The following is a 19313-nucleotide window of genomic DNA, read 5'->3' on the forward strand; positions in this document are numbered from 1 at the left end:
CAGTACTGGTGCTGAAATCAAAGAATGTTTTGTCCAAGGAGAAACTTCAGCTTAATGTACAAACTGTACCCAAGCAGAACCGGGAGGGCCTAACTTAGACATAGACAAGCCACTTCATGAGCATGGATTGTCCCACTCACAAAGCCTTCACTGGGGCAAAATTTACTCCACTACAATGAAAAAGATATATTTATAATTTCTATGTTTTCAGGCACAGTCACTAGATGCTATTTACCATTTTGAGCTGCTTCAAGAGGATTTCTTGCCTTACTGACATGTTTCCTGATCTTGGAGCCTTCCTGCCCCATCCTCTCTCAGTTTGGAATAGCCCCTACATGCAACCACCTCTGCCATCTGGATGCTTATCAGCCCCAGGACTGCACCAGTGAAACCTCAAGTCCTGTGTTCAGTAAAGATTGCTTAATCACAAGTAACTAAGTATTGTCATTAAAATATATGCAAGGACAATGTAGAGAAAACGTGTCCTACCCGCTCCTGTAGTGTGCAGCCCTGACAGAGATCACTCGCTGAGTGTTCATGATCCAGCTCTGCATAAAGCCTTTGCCAAGTATTTGCAGTTCTAGACTCCAGTTTACTCTATTCATATTTAAAAAAAGCAAACCTTGCTCAACACAATTAAAGGCTAAGCCACCTCAAAGTTTCAGGGTGACAAAAACACTTCAGTCCCAAATATTTCGTTGAACTGCAGCAATTTGGACCCTTCCAAGACTAATTTAAGTTTATTTTAATATGCTCTATCAATTAAGTTTCTGCTTATTTAATTAAATACATTTAGAAAATGTGTTATTAACTTCTATAATGTTTAAAGTTGTTATAAGCTAAATGTAGCAGAAAAAAAAGTTAATTCCTACAGCCTTTGGAAAAGTGCATATGTGAGAAAGTAAGGATAGGACAAAATATCTTCCTTACATTGCACTGTTTCTTTGTCATGAAATTAAGCTGCATTGCTTTGCAAGAGTCTAAGTGTTTGGTCAAACACTCTCCCTACCCTCCTGCTCTTTTCTGCAGACTTCAGGCCAACTTGAAATGGATGCTGCAATGCCAATGGGAGTGAAAGAAAAATTGCCCCCATGATAGCTATACACATGACAAAAAATACAGGACTGAAACAAAAGATTTGTGTAGCTGGTTGACATGCTATATCCCTTTTCTCTCCACCAACTGTCAATCAATCACCAGTCAATCCCAGATAGCCACAATCAGACATTTAATGACAGCCAGATGGCATCTACTTCTCATGAACTGTACTCCTGAAGTCATACTCACTGCCTGTAACCAGCAGCATTTCCTATCCAGGGTAATAATGAGGTGTTTTTTGTATTCAGACTAAGCTGTAATGGCTTGCACCTCTGACAGGACACCCCTGTGAACAGAATACATGTTCTGCGAGAAGCCTTGTTTTGTTTCAGTGAAAGAATTAATGCTGCTCTAGAAATGTTGATACCCTTGCCTCTGCAGCCACACGTGTACCTCAAACATTGGTCAGAGAGAGATGTGCTGGCTTGTGAATTGTAACTGTGAATAACATGGAAATTTTAGTAGACATTCATTCTCTCTTTCTTATTGCTCTACAGTCCTGACACAGGGAGGGAATCCATACAGAGACCGATGCGATCTTCTTCACATTGGTTTACCAATGATTTCAACCTTGACCCAAAGGGAACACTTTTTCTGGAAGTGACAGGCAATTTAGCTTTCTTGCTTAGTTCTGGGGCTCTCTTGTGGTGAATTATGTATAGTGCTTCTGTGATATGGACCTTTGTCCATGAAGGACCCAGCTGAGGCTGTTAAACTTCTTTTAAAAGCATTTTATCCATACATCATGAGGGTTATTTGCAACAATTTTTTTTTTTTTTGTCGCAGGATCAAATGACAAACTCAGTTTTGAAGTGTCCAACTTTTGGTCCTTCAAGAATAAAACTGGATTTGCACCTCCCCTGTTTACATGGCTTTTCACAGAGTGGAGTAGGGGCTGGAGTTTTTTCTCCGTTATGTGACAGCTACCCAGTTTCTGCATTGTAACTGGTACATTTCAGTGAGTTAGTTGAAATCCAACTTTTCCTCCAATGAAAAAAGTAACTTCTATGATCACCGCACACTCTCTGGGCAATATTGTTCATTGTCTTAGGTGCATCTCATCCAGTCTAGCAGAAGAGGACATACTTATGGCCCAACTAGCATGGTTTCAGTGTGTGAATTTTAGCAGGGGACAGCCACTTTTGCCCAGATTTTCAGCTTCCAGGAGCTCTCATCTTCTTTATAAAAACTGCTTGGCATTGGCTCTATACAGCTGAGGAAGATAAGTGTTGTTTTTATAGAGGATTAAGAATAAATTGGATGACACAAACAAACCATCACTGCTCTTTCTTGGGGCCTTTAGAAATGTGTAGGCTCTGTATTGACAAGGCACATACCATAAGCCTGTTGCTTAACAAAACAAATTTATCTGGAGTTCCTTTTGTCAATTGAAACTCAGGCACATCTCTCCAACACACTCTCCTCCCACTGAAGGATATCTTATCAGGCATGAAACACAATACCTTCACAAGAAGTTTCCTCCCTGTTCCTGTTTCTGTCTTTATGTGGTTGCCATATTAAAGATAAAACAAAGTTAAATGCATTTATTTTTTTCTTGGCAATTTCAGAAGCTTCTCCCTCAAGAAATCTTTTGGTGGTAGATAACTTGCGACTCAAGGACGGGCAGATTTTATCCATTAAAGATGGGATGTAAATGGAGGCAACCTTCCACAACATTCTCCCCCCTTCCTCACATATACATACATTTTCAGCCCTGTTTCTGGAGTGCAGACGGAGAATCTCATTAGGAATCTAATATAATAAGGGCATGTAGATACTGGGGTTGGGGGTGGAAATCAGATTAGCTTCATTACTTTATTCTGCACCTCACAGCGCTTCTGCCAGTGGACAATTGCATTAGATCAGAGAGGAGATCAAAAGGCAAAAGCTCCCCAGAAATACTGCTGCTTACTGTCTGAGACAGAAATGGGAAAAGTGTACTGATGGAGGACACAGGCCCACAGAAGATATCAGAGACTTGGGAAGGGCAGTAATTTTTTTCTCTAAATTTATATGATGTTTTTGCTTGATGAACTCATAGCACTTAAAAGGCCAATCTAGAGTCTGATACAGAGGCATGGAAATAAAGCAACTTGTCCAAGGTTATGCAAGTAGGCACCTGAAGGTCCAAGAGGGAGGTGATACTCCAAGTGCCAGACATAGGTCCTGCCTGCAGAGCTCTACTACTGCACTCACCATTACCCCAGTAATCTCTCAGTTTTGGACATGGGAGCAACAGTTCAGCTGCATGCTCTTATTCAGCTGTACTAACCTGAGCAAGAAGCACACAGGAATGCATGAGACTTGCCATATAAAAGAAGCAAATTCCAGGCATCTGAATCTTTATCAAGTAGCAAATGAGATGGACTAACTCAGAGAGAAGCAAAGTAGGCGGTTTCTTGGAGCTTGACCAACATGGGTAAGTCATGCTTGTTGTATGCCGAGCACTGGATGCATTGTCAAATTTCAGAGCAATGCCACCATGGCAATTTATTTATTTATTTATTTTAATTTGCTAGTGTTACTTGCTGTTCTTATGCACAGCTGGTGCTGTTTTTTTCTTCTACAGCCATTTTCTTCTTCATTACTCCTAATGGAAACCCTGCCTCTACTCTGCCCAGGGACTCTTTACTCATGTAAATAATGATAGGACAAGGAGGAACTGTCTTAAACTAAAAGAGGACAGACTTAGACTAGACATTAGGAGGAAATTCTTCACTATAAGGGTAGTGAGGCACTGGAACATGTTGCCAAGAGAAGTTGTGGATGCCCCAATCCGTGGAGGTGTTCAAGGCCATGTTGGATGGGGCCTTGGCCAACCTGATCCAGTGGGTGGCATCACTGCCTATGGCAGGGGGGTTGGAACTAGGTGACCTTTAACGTCCTTTCTAAGTCGAGCCATTCCATGATTCTATGATTCTGTGATTTAAGCAAGAAAAATAAACACTGCATAGTATCTGCTACTGCTGTAACAAACAGGTAACACCTTACAGGCCACAGAAAGTAAAATTAAAAGGGAAAAATAAAAGTTGAATCATAGACAACCAAATCAGAAATATTATGTGGAATATGTCTCAGATCATAAACTAGACATTGATTGTGAAAACAATTTGTAACTTGTAACCACATAATGCTCACAGGGTCAGCTTACTGATACTGGCAGGAAGAAACCTGGCCCTGATACTGGGCAGGAAGAAACCAAATGAGGTTTAATAAGAGCAAGTGTAGAGTTCTGCAACTGGGAAGGAACAACCGGACTTATCAGTGCAGGCTGGGGGGTGACCTGCTGGAGAGGAGCTCTGAGGAGAAGGACCTGGGGGTCCTGGTGGACGACAGGTTGACCATGAGCCAGCAGTGTGCCCTCGTGGCCAAGAGGGCCAATGGGATCCTGGTGTGCATTAAAAGGAGTGTGTCCAGCAGGTCAAGGGAAGTGATCCTCCCCCTCTACTCTGCCCTGGTCAGGCCTCACCTGAGGTACTGTGTCCAGTTCCGGGCTCCCCGGTACAAAAAAGACTGGGATCTCCTGGAAAGAGTCTAGTGGAGGGCTACAAAGATGGTATGGGGCCTGGAGCATCTTCCCTATGAAGAAAGGCTGAGAGACCTGGGTCTGTTCAGCCTGGAGAAAAGAAGACTGAGAGGGGATCTCATCAATGTATATAAATACCTGAGGTGTGGGAGACAGAGGGATTTGGCCAACCTCTTTTCAGTGGTTTGCGGGGACAGGACAAGGGGTAATGGCCACAAAATTGAGCACAGGAAGTTCCGCACCAACATGCGAAAGAACTTCTTCAAGGTGAGGGTGACAGAGCACTGGAACAGGCTGCCCAGGGAGGTTGTGGAGTCTCCTTCTCTGGAGATATTCAAGACCCCTCTGGACGCCTACCTGGAGAGCCTGCTCTAAGGAACCTGTTTTGGCAAGGGGGTTGGACCCGATGATCTTTCAAGGTCCCTTTCAACCCCTACAATTCTGTGATTCTGTGATTCTGTGATACTGTTATACATCTTCTGAAAGTGTTATAGAACCCCTGAAGTTTATAATCATTGCTCCAATATTTAATCAAATGTCAAATTCAGTGGGATTTGTCCTACAGAAATCTTTGTCTTCAAAGACTTTTTTTTTTTTTTCATATTTCAGATTGTGATTCATAATCAAATGTTTTTCAGGTTGCAATTATAAATCTAAATATATAAAAACCTTGAATTATTATTTACCTGAAAAAAAAAGATCATAATCTTTATTTTTTATACTCACCAAGATTATAGATTTCTGCAAAATACACAAATAATCTCAGATTTTTAGGTGATGTCAGGCTTGCATATGTTATAAAATTACTTAATAATTTAGCAGCATAAATGAATATATACTATGTTATTAAAGTGTCCTTTTGCCTCATATTATATGTCTTTAGACAAAATTTAACTTAATATATAAATATTACCCTAATTTAAGAATAAATATACTCACTTAGAAAGTACTCTCATCCAGTAAGTACCCAGAAAGATCATCTATTTGGTCCAGACCTTACATTTATTTCTGTCAAATTTCTCTTATGTTGAGAAATTAGTGTTCAGCTACTGTCCTAGAAGTAGTGCTATTAAAGATACACCAGTGAAGATTTTATCACCATGAGTGAAACATACATCTGCTTCTTCAGCAAACACATTTGTGGATGACAGAGAAACAGAAGGTATCAGTAAAAACATGACAAGAAAAAAACCCGACCACTCAGGGGTACAAAGAGACTAAACAATGACAAGATGCTTGAGGCAGTCAATAACATGGATAGTCCAATAATAATGACAGCAATAAGTTTTCTTCAAGCTGTTTCTTCACAAGTGTGTACAGAAAAATCTATATTGCAAATTTTACTGACGTATCCTTTTATATATTCTTACGTATTTTTAAAAGTCTAATGAAAAGCTTGCTCTAGGGTTTCCACAGACATCAGTACTTATGTACTTTATCCCTTCCCTAACATCACCAATCAAATAGAAAATACTTTCCCTGAATTCTCCTCGTTCCCCCTTCTCTTCTTATTTCTTTTTGCCAAAACCTCCATATGCTTGTGTGTTAACTTCTGAACTGCCTGAAAATGCTTAGAGGTAAGATGTACTGGCAAGGAAAATTCCTTGCTTAAAAGCTCAAGTCTTGGGCACCTTTAATTAAAAATCATATTGATTTTTTACCATTGCTTTTAATGACAGGCACTAGTCTGTGACTTCCATTGTTAGCCATCAACGGTTTAAGTAGTGAAACAAAGGGCACTTATACAGCACTTAGTGCAAAATTATGACTGATTAAAAAGTGATTTGTCATGGTAACAGCATCTGCTTAGACTTCACAAATTTTTAAATGCACTCTTGCATTCAGTGTGTAGAAAGGTGTGATACAAGTCTCCCTAGCCACGTCACTCAACAATTTAAATATGTTGTTAAAGTGCCACATGAATCACATTCTTTAAACAGCTACCAGTTTCTCACATTTGCTGAAAAAGTTTGAGCCTCCGCAAAAGATTCAGTGCTTGTCCACAAAGGGAAATGTAGTAGAAATCTGGGCACCCATGATGAAACCTTTCAGAAAAGTTACAAATCTCAGAAAGAATCCAAGGCTTTTACTTAAGATGGCTTTTAAACAGTTGACTCACAGTTTTAGTACCTGCATCTTCCTGTCTTTTCTCAGTCAGGCTCCTGTCTTCAGATACATTGAGAGTGGTTAGCATACCAAAGTGCAGATAGTCAATTTAGTTAAATCAATGTTGTTCAATCACTATCCAAAGAACACAGCTACTAGCACTTGATGATCAACCCAATAAAGGAATAAGCACATTTATTATTATTATTATTAATAATAATAATAATAATAATAATCTAACTATATGCATCAGTAACACCACAACTAAAAGCAGTTGTACTGCTGTCCTGGTTCCAGTTAGGACAGAGTTAATTTTTCCTCATAGTAGCTGGTAGGGTGCTATGTTTTGGATTAGGATGAGAAGAGCGCTGATAACATGCTGATGTTTGAATTGTTGCAGAGCAGTGTTTACACCAGGCCAAGGACTTTTCGGCTTCTCGCTCTGTCCTGCCAGCGAGCAGGCTGGGGGTGCAGCAGGAGCTGGGAGGGGACAGACCCAGGACAGCTGACCCAAACTGGCCAAAGGGGTATTCCATACCATCTGACGTCATGCTAAACAATATATAGGGGTGGCTGGCCGGGGTGGGGGGCCGGCTGCTCGGGGATAGGCTGGGCATCGGTCAGCGGGTGGTGAGCAATTGCATTGTGCATCACTTGTTTCTTACACATTATTATTATTAATACTATTATCATTATCACTATTATTATTATTATTGTTATTATTATATTCCTGTCTTAATAAACTGTCTTTATCTCAACTCACCGGCTTCACTTTCCCGTTTCTCTCCCCCATCCCAGAGAGGGAGGGGGGAGGGTGAGCGAACGGCTGTGTGGTGTTTAGCTGCCAGCCGGGTTAAACCACAACAACTGTGTAGCTCACATACAAATATATACAGAAAGTGCACCAATATTCACTGTGTAGGGCAAAGCTAAAAGTGATCTGAGAAATCTGAAGGACATTGAGTGTAGAAAAGACAATGGGTGGAATTTGAATAATGCCCCTAGGCTAAGCATCATATTCTGGGGCAAACAATCAGACTGGAGTCCTATTCTCCTTCAAGAGTACATAAAGGGTTTTATATTTTTTAATTTCTTTTAAAGAAGCTCCAGTTACATATTCTACACTATTTCCTTTGCATTGTATGTTGGAAGATTTGTTCATTCCCTGGAGATATCCACCCCCCCCCCATAAACTGAGCCTAAAAATTATTTCCAGAGATCGTTGGTATATTTTAGACTGATTTCTTCTCCCTTTGTGTGGAAATAACGGGGGAACATTTTTCTAGGAAGATCAACATCCATGAAAACATCTAAGATTTTTTCCTCCCTACGTTGTCCCTGGCCTTGTCTGACAACTGTTTCTAAACTGACATTTTTAATGCATTTAGGATCATGCCCCAGAAATATTTTGCTGAAAAATATATATTTACATATACACACACACATATATATATATCATATATCAATGATAGATCTAGTCTTGACATGGTAAAAGTGCCCTCTGTCTTCTATTCTTTTATTCCTTTTTCCTAGGTTTCACCTTTCCTTCTCCTCAGAGCACTGCTGCCCTGTTGCATGCCATCTCAACCTTCGTTTGACCTCAGCTTCTCCAACAGCCTAAGCTATGAGGAAGAAAGGACTGTCTTGTATGTCAAGAGTTTAAAAAAGACATTATTAGCCATAAAGCATACTTTCTCTTGCGCTTGAAGTGAGAGAGCAAAGTAAGTACAGTAAGTATAACTGCCTGATAAGACAATATTAGCCCTTTAAAGTACTGTTAAATGAATTTGAGCCAACCAAGAATACTTGTACTAAATCGGCACTTTATGCCATGTTAACACTGAGGTTTTGATTTCAGTCAATCATTCTTAAGTCATACTGTTCCATAGACTTACAGTATGAAATTCACGTTCATTAATGTAGTGATACATAGGCCAAGAAGGAGACAGTTTCTCACTACAGTCAAGGACATTCATTAATATTTCTTCTAAAATTATTGCATTTCTCCTTCCTCACAGAGGAATTTCATTCAGTTTCTTCCTCTGTTGATTTAATTTCTAGCCTTTAAAAATGTCAGTGCACATAATGCAACTGCATTCTCCTTAGTTTGTGCCTAGCGCAGGCAGGCTGTGCCAGTCCATTGATTTGTCCTCACTGTCTCTGTTGCAGGCACGTATTAGGAGCATCAAAGTTAGGAAATGCCAGCTGGTGTTGTCCATGCTGCTAAATTTTCTTTCTAATACTGCAGAAGGAAGATCCAGAGCTTGTCATGACAGGATTTAGGATTATGGGATGTTATTCTATTTTGGCCAACCTCCTGTACCACCATTTAAGGCTGGGAACCCCAGAACATGCAGACACCAGCCATATTTAATCCCACCCACTCCAGATCTGAAACATCATGGAACATTTGTGCATATCTGATTTTTTTTAATTTTTTTTTAAAGGAAAGCTCAAGTATTAAATAAAACTTGAAGACCTCATTACTGTGAAAGTTATTTAGTGCTTCTGAGTATGATTCACCTGTATTTAACACTTTTTCTTACAATGTGCCTGATAACAGTAGTAAGTTGTTAACAACTCTGAATCCATAATAAAAGAGATGAAAAAATCCATTTAACCGGTGAATACCACATTCATTTGCTAGTTGTGAAGGAGTAGTCAGGCCCAGAAATATTTGGTTCCATTCTAATGTTTGGAAAGGTTTTGTTTGTTTGTTTGTTTGTTTGTTTGTTTGTTTTCCCAAATCTGATTCATGAGGACCTATCTATCTCTGCAGATCATAAGATCATACAGGAACTGACATTTTGCAGAAGTTCACAGCTCTCTCAAACATGGCTGCATTCCCATTCCTGACAAAAAACCGGCTTTGAAAATCCCAATTTTGGTATGGCTTCTCAGTGACAACCTTTTAAAGATTTGTAAGACGCAAAAAAAAAAAAAGACGCACTTTATTTTTCCCTATTAATTTTAGTTGAAATAGCTAAATTATCTTGAATTAATCTTTATGAATTAAAATTTTGACATACATATGAAGTGCCAAATTTTATTTTATTTTTTCAATTGATTCAAATGTTACCATTTCAAGAGCAAAATCTGTAATATTTGATGTAGTTTTAAATAACTAAACACAGAGTCTTAGAAGGATTATTAAGACCAATATTGGGCAGTCATTGCTGTTTCCCCTCCAGTCTGCAGGATAGTGCTGCTTGGAAGTTTTCTAGAAAATTTGTACTAGATTTTAACTTTAAGAGTAACTGACTTATGTGCCATAAAAATTCATAAAATATGGAACACAGCAAATTAATCCTTTGTAAGTGAACTGTAATTATGTATATTTTGTATGTGGTGAAGAAACTAACCATGTAAATGATGACAGCTAATTATATACAACTCTCCTGGGCATTAGTATCACTCTCCCTGACAGCATACTCCTCTTTAAGATTTTTTCTTCTTTGTATACAGGTTACTATTTCAGCACATTCCTTAAGGGAATTATGCTGTTACCTTTGCACTGGTTAAGTGAAAACTAAATGTTTTTATCACAGAAATCCTTAGCATAATCTAACTAATTTCTCCACTGTTATGTTAATAAGTCAAATCTGTGTCTCTTTTTTTACTGGTGTTGAGCCAGACTAATTCAACTGATTTCAATGAAGTTGCTATGGATTTACACATGCAAAGCCATCAGAAGATATTTGGCTGCTGGTTTTATTCATCTGGGAGAGCTGGAGATTACAGCCTGCAGAATTTCTTCAGTGAATAATATTGGTTTGGATCAAGGCCTGCCCTGGAGGGTGTGGGGGGAATCATGCAACGGAAGAATTTGGGGACAGTAAAACCTTGAAAATTTTCGCTGGAAGAATTCCCCCCAAATTCTTCCAGCTTGAAAGAGGTGGGAGGTGTGTGTGGAGAAGTGGGAAGGAGGGCAAAGCAGGGGTAAACATGGTCTTTTTGCATATCTCTAACATGCAAGAGATTCTGACAAAATCAATCTGTGTTTCAGGCTATCTTTGAAAGGGTTTGTGGAGACATTGCCTGTGGGTCACCATTGCCATTTTGATAACCTTTCTTCTTTGTAACACTGTTACTTTCCAAAGCTAATCTGGCTTTTTTAAAGTCAGCTGCATTCTAGACTCTTGGTTAAAAGCAAACAGAAGGGTCTCCTCTGTCAGTGATTACAAGAGGAATAAAGGCAGTACATAGCACATTACTTATGCATAGATTTATTGTGAGCTCCAAGGATGAAGGCTGAGATTATGCTCACTGTCTTTCCTCTACTCTTATCATCTTCTATTTCTGCTACTGGGCTCAGAGATGGAGATGTGGATGTGACTTACCTATATTGCTTAACCTTCAAAAGTTCCTTGTGGCTAGAGCATCTATGCTGATTCTAGTAGGCAGTTTCCTATCATAATTATTTTTGTAATCCAGAATGAAATAGATCCTCAATGAAACAATTGCTGAAGAGTCTTAAGTGGAAACACACGGGGAGTATTGCTTATGATTCAGTCCTTTATGTGATTCTGAATCTTACCATACTGCTATAACTACCATATGTTTGATATAGCTATGACTGGTGCCATGTGACATAGCAATCAAAGAGATACAAAACAAATGTACACAAATATGTCTCAGTGTCCTCTTCTAGAGGGCATGCAGGTTCTGAAATCACTTGTCAGCAGCCCTGCCTGGCTAATAGTTTATTTGTTTCTTAGTGTTTCTTCCATTCATCTCCTTGAGCTCCAGTGCCATATGAAGAACTTAGACACATTGCCTTATTCTTGCTAGAAATGTAACAAAATACATGCCCCTTCTAACAAGTCTCCATGATAAAACCAAAGAAAAAAACTTGCACATCTTCAAACAGAAAATTGGTTCAGTATTTCTATTACTGTAAGGGATTATTGATTTAACTTCATTTTTTTCTCCACAGACAAAGCAACAACTGAGTTTCTTGAGCAGCCTGTTCTCTTCTTACGTACTAGACCAAGTTCTCCCTCAAGCACCTCAAACATTTTTTCATTCAGAACTTCCTCCTACTTTTTTTTTTTTTTTTTTGTCACCAAAAGACAACTGTGGTAATGCAGTTCATCCATTAGTTCTGTTTGTTTTTTTGTTTGTTTTCCTTTTTTTTTTTTTTTGGTCAGGATTTTAATATTTCCAAATTCCTTCCAGAAGGTCAGTTCAGATGAAACATTCAATGTCTATCTGATAGCAAAGGATGATAAAAAATTTCGTCGTTGCATTGCTTCTGAAGCATTACAGTGTTTTATAAAGCACATACTTTTTCAAACACATAATCTAGCTCACTGTCCTTGGCTTGCTTTACATCTCCATTAGGACTTCACATGTAAGAATGCAGACGACAGACATGATATTCAGACTGATGTGTCCAAACCTACTCTCCTTTAGAGAGAGTCTCATAAGCTTTTGTCCTTTGGAAGACAGCATTTGGAAGATGATGTCTCCAAGTTTTGAAAGCATACACAAAAGCATTTTCTCTAAAACTTTGATAGAATTTCCTTAGAGATCTTAAGCAGATGTCAATGTGTTCTACTTGTGCAGACCTAGCTGCCTAGTCATAGGTGGCTATTACTTGTTCACTGTTTCAATATGAAAAGAAAATATGTGCAAAACAGAACATGAAAGCAATAATATATTTGTTCTAAACATACACACATAATATCTTAGAAGCGGTCACCTTAGGACATTCAAGCAACTCACATAAATGAATTATTTGGAATATACATTAGGTGACCCTACTTGGCAGGGGGTTTGGACTAGATTATCTCTAGAGGTCCCTTCCAACTTAAATTATTCTCTGATTCAGTGATTTGGTTCCTTGGTTTCCTGTTTATATGAGAGGGATGATAACATCTTACCCTTCCTGTTGTGGGGCTACAGTTTTGTTAATTTCAGACTCTGTATGTAAGATGTAGCAAAATCTATTAAAACACTGGCCTGATTAAGTAATTACTGGCCTCAGAAACTCCTTGCACTTTTCATGCACACACATATGTTCCTACCTCATACCCCCACCCCCATTTTTCATAGCAGATTATCTCATTAAGCAGTCATCAGTCCTGTGAGTCCTAAGATGTTTGCCAAGGTCACACAGGTAGTTTTCAGCAGAGTCAGGAGTAGTTCCCATCTCCCAATTCCCAGACTTATGCTCTGGCTACAATTTCATTGGAGTGATTTGTACACATATAAACAAATAACGTATCTTGAAAAACAAATACGACCAATTTTGTTCAATGGTAAGATGTATGTTATACATATATACCATGATTTACATGACTTCTTCATGGCTTGTTTTCAGCCTATACATGGAGCAGCCTTTACCACAGAAGTAAAAAAATATATAACTAGAAGTGCTTTTATTTTCTTTTGAGTATGTTTATAAAAGTACTTTCTTAATTTGAGAAGAAATATTAGTAACAGGGTTTCTACTCCCTGCAATTATCTGAAACAGCAGTAAGAAAATCTTTCTGTTGTTGTTTTTAATAAACAGAGAGATCCAGCAATCTCAGTGGATGTAAATTTAAAAAGTAAAGGTAATCTAATAATGGCAGGAGCTGGGATTATTGTATGTAATGAAATATTAGGGAGAGAGATACATAAGACTTATGGTAAATGCTTTGTTTTCTGTATAATGATATCTCAGATAGATTAATTTTCTTTGATGTCTGCATCTTTTGTTGTTTTGTTTTGTTTCCTGTGAAAGAAGATTTGTTGGCTCTGTGGCATTCACTGTAAACACAGGTGTCTTGGAAGAGCTGCAGGTGTTCACCCTCCTCAGCTTATTCTAGTCCCTATGGGTATGGGGGGAGGGAGGGGAACTTGTCTCACCAGAAAAATATTCTCTGCATGACCTTGAAAATAACGTCTAAATCTCTGAAGCATGTGATTATGCATTGGCACATGAGCAGTACTTGGCCAACATATGACCTAAATGTGGTTTTCAAGTACAGATACTAGACTTTTCCTTTTGTGCTTGTGTTTATTATGGTTTTTGCTTTGCTTATGGTAAAGAAGGGATTTGAAAATATATCGGTATTCATAGTTATCACACTTCGCTAATCAGCGAAAATTTCCTGTACCTGTTCATCCCTTGGATATTACAGCATAATTCAATACAGACATGGAAGATGAGGCCTGAAAATTTGTACTCTCTTTACTTCCTTTGGCACATTCTTATTTTGATATCTTGATATCCCTGTAGACAGAAAAGGAAGCTGTGCACAGAAAGAGAAAAAAGCTCTCTCTCTCTTCCCCACTCATCAAAGCCCTTTGGACATGTAGAAACAGAATAGGCAGTTTAGCTGCTAAAGCATTAAATTAGGAGGATTTCTTAGCCCAAAAGAAGGCTATTACATGAAGGTGAGGTGTGTGGTTGATGCAACTGAATATGAAATCCATCTTCCTTTCCCTTTCCCTTTCCATGTCCCTTTCCATATCCCTTTCCCTTTCCATATCCCTTTCCCTTTCCATATCCCTTTCATCTTTTTCCTTTTCCCTTTCCTTTTCCTTTTCCCTTTCCTTTTCCTTTTCCTTTTCCTTTTCCTTTTCATTTTTCTTTTTCTTTTTCTTTTTCTTTTTCTTTTTCTTTTTCTTTTTCTTTTTCTTTTTCTTTTTCTTTTTCTTTTTCTTTTTCTTTTTCTTTTTCTTTTTCTTTTTTTTCTTTCTCTTTCTCTTTCTCTTTCTCTTTCTCTTTCTCTTTCTTTCTCTTTCTCTTTCTCTTTCTTTCTTCCTTTTCCTTTCCTTTTCCTTTTCCTTTTCCTTTTCCTTTTCCTTTTCCTTTTCCTTTTCCTTTTCCTTTTCCTTTTCCTTTTCCTTTTCCTTTTCCTTTTCCTTTTCCTTTTCCTTTTCCTTTTCCTTTTCCTTTTCCTTTTCCTTTTCCTTTTCCTTTTTTATTCTATTTTCCTCTCTTGAACACTTTTCTATAAGACAGTGGGGCTTCCTTTGAGCACTGCTTGACTCAGAAGGAGAAGTAGTAGTTGCTGGAAGCAGTTGAGAAACAGGGTGGCAGAGACCTGGGCAAATCATGGGATGTGGACACCCCAGAGAGTGCTGCCCATTTGGGGTAGAAAGAGGAAGATTCCTTTCCGAGTGTTGCTAATGACCTGCGGAGGAGCTGCACAGCAGTCATTTCACAGATACGATGGCAGGTCACTGCGACAGATGTTCCCAACATATGTGGAGAATTAATTACCCACTAGTAAACAAAATCTGTGATGCGGAGAGTCATTTTGTCCAAATTTCTTTCGATTTTGCTGTTATTAGGAGCTTAATTTTTCTTGATCAGCCAGACTCTCTTGAATTAAAGTGTTCCTTAATGGGGTGTACCGAACATTTTCTGAAGTAAAGTGCATAGAAAAAGTGGCAAGGAGTAGGTCAGGGGAGATGAATTTAGCTGGAAGTGTTGATTGTGAAGCTGTACCACAGTGAGTGATTAGTCAATTATTTGATTAAAAGATTGGAAGCCAGTCATATGTGTTTTTTTTGTGTGTGTGGTTTTTTTTTTAGAGAAAAATAAATATAATATTTAACTTACATTCAAAAACATTTATGTTTAACTTAAAAGCATACAGTAGAATGTCTGGACCTTCTGGGGAGAAGAAAATATTTTGAGAGAAAGAGCTTTTGAAAATAGGTTTTATTTTTCCTTTTCTGTCAATATTCTGAATGTGTTAATGTCTCAGGACCATATTGTGTCATTGATTTTTAAGCAGAACTCTCCATTTAAATCAATGGCAAAATCTGCTTAAAAAAAATCAATGGCATGATATGGCTCCAGGACATTAGAATGAAATTCTTATATTCATGACCCAAATAACAAATCAGAAAGCCATAAATCCCCTGCTGTTTCTTAAAACTCATCCAGTGCATCGATACTTGTGAACTAAACAATGCATGGAAATGAAAGTCCTCTAATAGGATATTGAGGATCAAAATATTTTTCTGTTTTGGTTGACTGTACTTTCAAATTCTTCCCAGTGTTTCAATCCTTGATGCATTACTTAGAACTTGAGTTCAGCTCTCTCTTTTGATCCCACATATCTTCCATAACTGGTAAATTGAAATCAACATCCTGTTGCTAATTCTAAGAGATGTAGAATTTTGCCATTCCCCAGAATCTGAAATTAATTTCTTCAGGTCTGTCAAATTTAAATACTGGTTTCCAAACAGAGATGATGAAAGACATCTCTCTGACATCCCAGAATCTACATACATTGTAAAATATTGGACCAAAAATAAAATTTGTGGGTTAACAATATTTCTTCCATTTCTATAATCTGCAACGTGAAGGTTGATCATATGGTCAGATGAACAAGAATATTTTATTAGGACAGTGAAAATTCATCCTGTTGGCATTCAATGTTAATGCACAGTCTGTCAGCACCAGTTACACCTCAATTTAGAAAACCAGGATGTTTTCTGAGAAATATGAACAACTGCTAAGTACCACAAATGCCCAAATTTCTTTGCCTCACCAACAACCTTCAGGTGCAAAGAAACTGAGGTTTCAGAAACCACTGCAACAGAGAAAAGTCAAATTGCCAGAAAGTTGCCAGCGTAGAATAATTGTTCAAGTGAAATTGAGAGACACAAACATTGTTGTCTGGAAAGAATAAAGGATGACTGAAGTGCAGCAATTTAGCATCCAGTCTTGATTCTGGTATTGATTTCAATTTTACTTACTTAAGTCATTTAGCCTGTCTTTACCGTTTTCGTTCATGAATACTATTTTTCTTTACCAATAACACTTTTCTACCGCCTTGATAGTTACAAAGGACTTCTAGAACGTGGGACAGAATTCTCCATAGAAATTCCATAGAAATTAAATTGTTTATCACTTAATTAAAAATAATTAAATCAGGTTATAAATTGTGCCCATATTCCGCTCATATAGTGGCACTTGTACATATGCACACTTTTGAATATAAACAGGTACTAAAGCTGATTAAAATGTTAGTTTCCCAAAGGTTATCCTTCCACAGATGGAAGTCCGATATTGTCAGTATGCACGGATACCTCCACAGAAATCTCTCTTCTTTAAGTACAATGTGCTTAAGGCATTGACTGAAGGAGGACTGCTGCAGAGAAAGTTACAATGAAGTGGTGGATGAAACTCTTCCCCACAGAGGTAGAAGTGAGAGCTTGGTTCAGTGGATCTCACCAGCATGCTGTACCAGTTAGCTACATTGCTGGACAAGTCACTCCAAGTAGCTCAAGTGCTACTTCTAATTCTTGCTGCCAGCACTTGAATGAGGACATCTGAGATAGAGTAAATTAAGAAGAGAGAGCCTGGGACAATTAATAGAGTGAAGAGACTCGTTAAACCATTGTAGGAATTAGTGTAGTGGTGAATTTCCCCTCTTTATAGAGAGGGATTTTAGCTGAGCACTGTGCCTGCACAGAGAACATTTAAAATATGTTTCAAATGTGTAAATCAGACAATATTTGTGTCAGAAACTAATAGTGAAGATTCATACGTTCCACTACTCCCGAGGTCTACGTAATATGGAAATGCAACAGGTTTTACTTCAGATAATTCTTGTATCATTTTCTCATATCATTGTGTCTTACATTTTAAATGTAGAAGTACATGAAAAATCTATGAAGGATTATCAGTTCAGAGTGACCTGACCATGGATCTTATACTCTGTTTGCTCTTCTTGAATCAAAAGTCATCACAGAGTATGTAGAAAATTTATTCAGCAACAGGCAGATAGTTACAAGTCATAAAATGCTTGCTTATGTCAGTGATGGAGGAAAACATCCTGCCTAAACGAGGTCCACTTTTTATTTCATTTCTTTTTCTATTTATTGATTTTCTGACCATTTTTATTCTGCAGAACTGACCCATCACAGGGAATGTAGAACTCTCTGAATAAAGGTACATGACATATAACTACAGTTAGTATTAGTTTTCTGAGGTCAGTACTCACATATTGACAGCTGACTTTTATCTAGGTAAAAGCTGTCTATGTTACATTTCTCTTTCTTCAAAATACTTCCTTTGCTGAAGAGACAAAGTCCATTTGCAGAGAACTTGAGAGAAACTAAGAAATTTACTTTTGTCTGAAAGAGTGCTCGTGTGTGCATGCAAATATATTGTTTTTAAATAATAAATAAAACAATGGTATTTGTATTATTGGTATTAAAAAGAAATTGTTAATAGGGCACTATTCAGATGACAAAGTTAAGATCTCTGACCTTAGCAAACATAAGAATTTACAGTGACTACAATTTCATTTTCAAATTGAATGTTCAGCCAACAAAAACCTTTCCTCATGATAGAACATTTTTTAGGTATGATTTTCTATTTTCTCAGCTTGTCTTCAGCCTTAATAGGCATAAGGTAAATAAAGGTTCTATAATTTATGGTCACTTTGCAATCATATAAGTAATATTTAATCTAGATTTATTTTTCTAAATATTTTTTAAAAATTTATTTATGTTGATGTTTGTATCTGAAATGACACAAAAAGACTACTCACACTGACGCCCAATATATGATTATCAATTCTTAAAGCATGGACTTCAGTGTTATTATCTCAGTAGAAAAGTCATAATATATTGGAATAAAGTTGGTAGATTATCAATTATCTTTGTCCAGAGTACATCTCCAATGTAGCATTTTATCATGACTCCATTATTCAAAATGCCAGCTAATAATATTAATATGCCTTGGTACATTAGTTCCTAATATTTGCCTACTATCTGTGAATACAAAAAGAAATTAAATGTTGGACAGATACAACAGCAAACTATCTCAAACACTTCAAACAGAGCACTGAGGACTTACAGACCAAATATATTGCTGAATATTCTTATTCACATAAGCAGTTCCTATGAATTCATAGAAATGTCTGTGATATCAGGCTCATAGTTCAGCAGACAGCATTATGGACTTCATCTGCATTAATTTATTACTCCTAGCAACAAATGATTAAACCAATTTTCTGATTAATCAAAACCATGCTCTGCAACCATCCGTGTGAGATCAGAATTTTTAATCACTCTGCATGAGCTGTAGCAATATGAAGAACAAGATTGAAATTTTATTTTATAAGAAATATTTAGCAAATAAAATCTAACCCTCATTCAGAGTTAGCATCACTGTGAAGTATCTCTTATTCCATAATTGCACACTTGAAGGTTTCTTGCTGCTCTCTTTGAAGCATGTTACCAGTGATACAGAAACTTGTCTTGAAATGACTGGTAGTCCTTATCAATGAGGCTATTTCTATGATCCAAAGAACAGATAGACAGTAATCATCCTTGCACAACTGAAGGTATGAAAGGAGGAATCAGAAACAATGGAAAGTTTGAGAGGATCAGACTAGATTTCAGAGATTACATGTGTTTTGTATGCTGTTGAACTAATCACTCTCTGATTCAATTTAGGACTCGACTCATGTTGATTCACATTGCAAATTCATTTGCAGCTACTTGAGCCCCCTCCTCTAACACTGTCCCAGAAAGGTTCTTATCCTCCCACTGCATTTTATGCCCAGTGCCATATTGTTCTGCAAATAAACAAGATGCTATTGACATGTATTTATGCTTA

General features: G+C 37.7%; 1 long non-coding RNA gene across 1 annotated transcript; it reads left to right on the forward strand.

Moving 5' to 3' along the window:
* Positions 1 to 7064: 7064 nt before the first annotated feature.
* Positions 7065 to 11892, forward strand: LOC308192004. The gene is made up of 3 exons (XR_013948465.1): positions 7065 to 7360; positions 8264 to 8451; positions 9510 to 11892. It is a non-coding gene; the product is annotated as an uncharacterized lncRNA (long non-coding RNA).
* The last annotated feature ends 7421 nt before the right edge of the window (positions 11893 to 19313 follow it).

The sequence above is a fragment of the Anser brachyrhynchus genome (assembly GCF_964034855.1).
Source record: "Anser brachyrhynchus genome assembly, chromosome: 3".
Lineage (NCBI taxonomy): Eukaryota > Metazoa > Chordata > Aves > Anseriformes > Anatidae > Anser > Anser brachyrhynchus.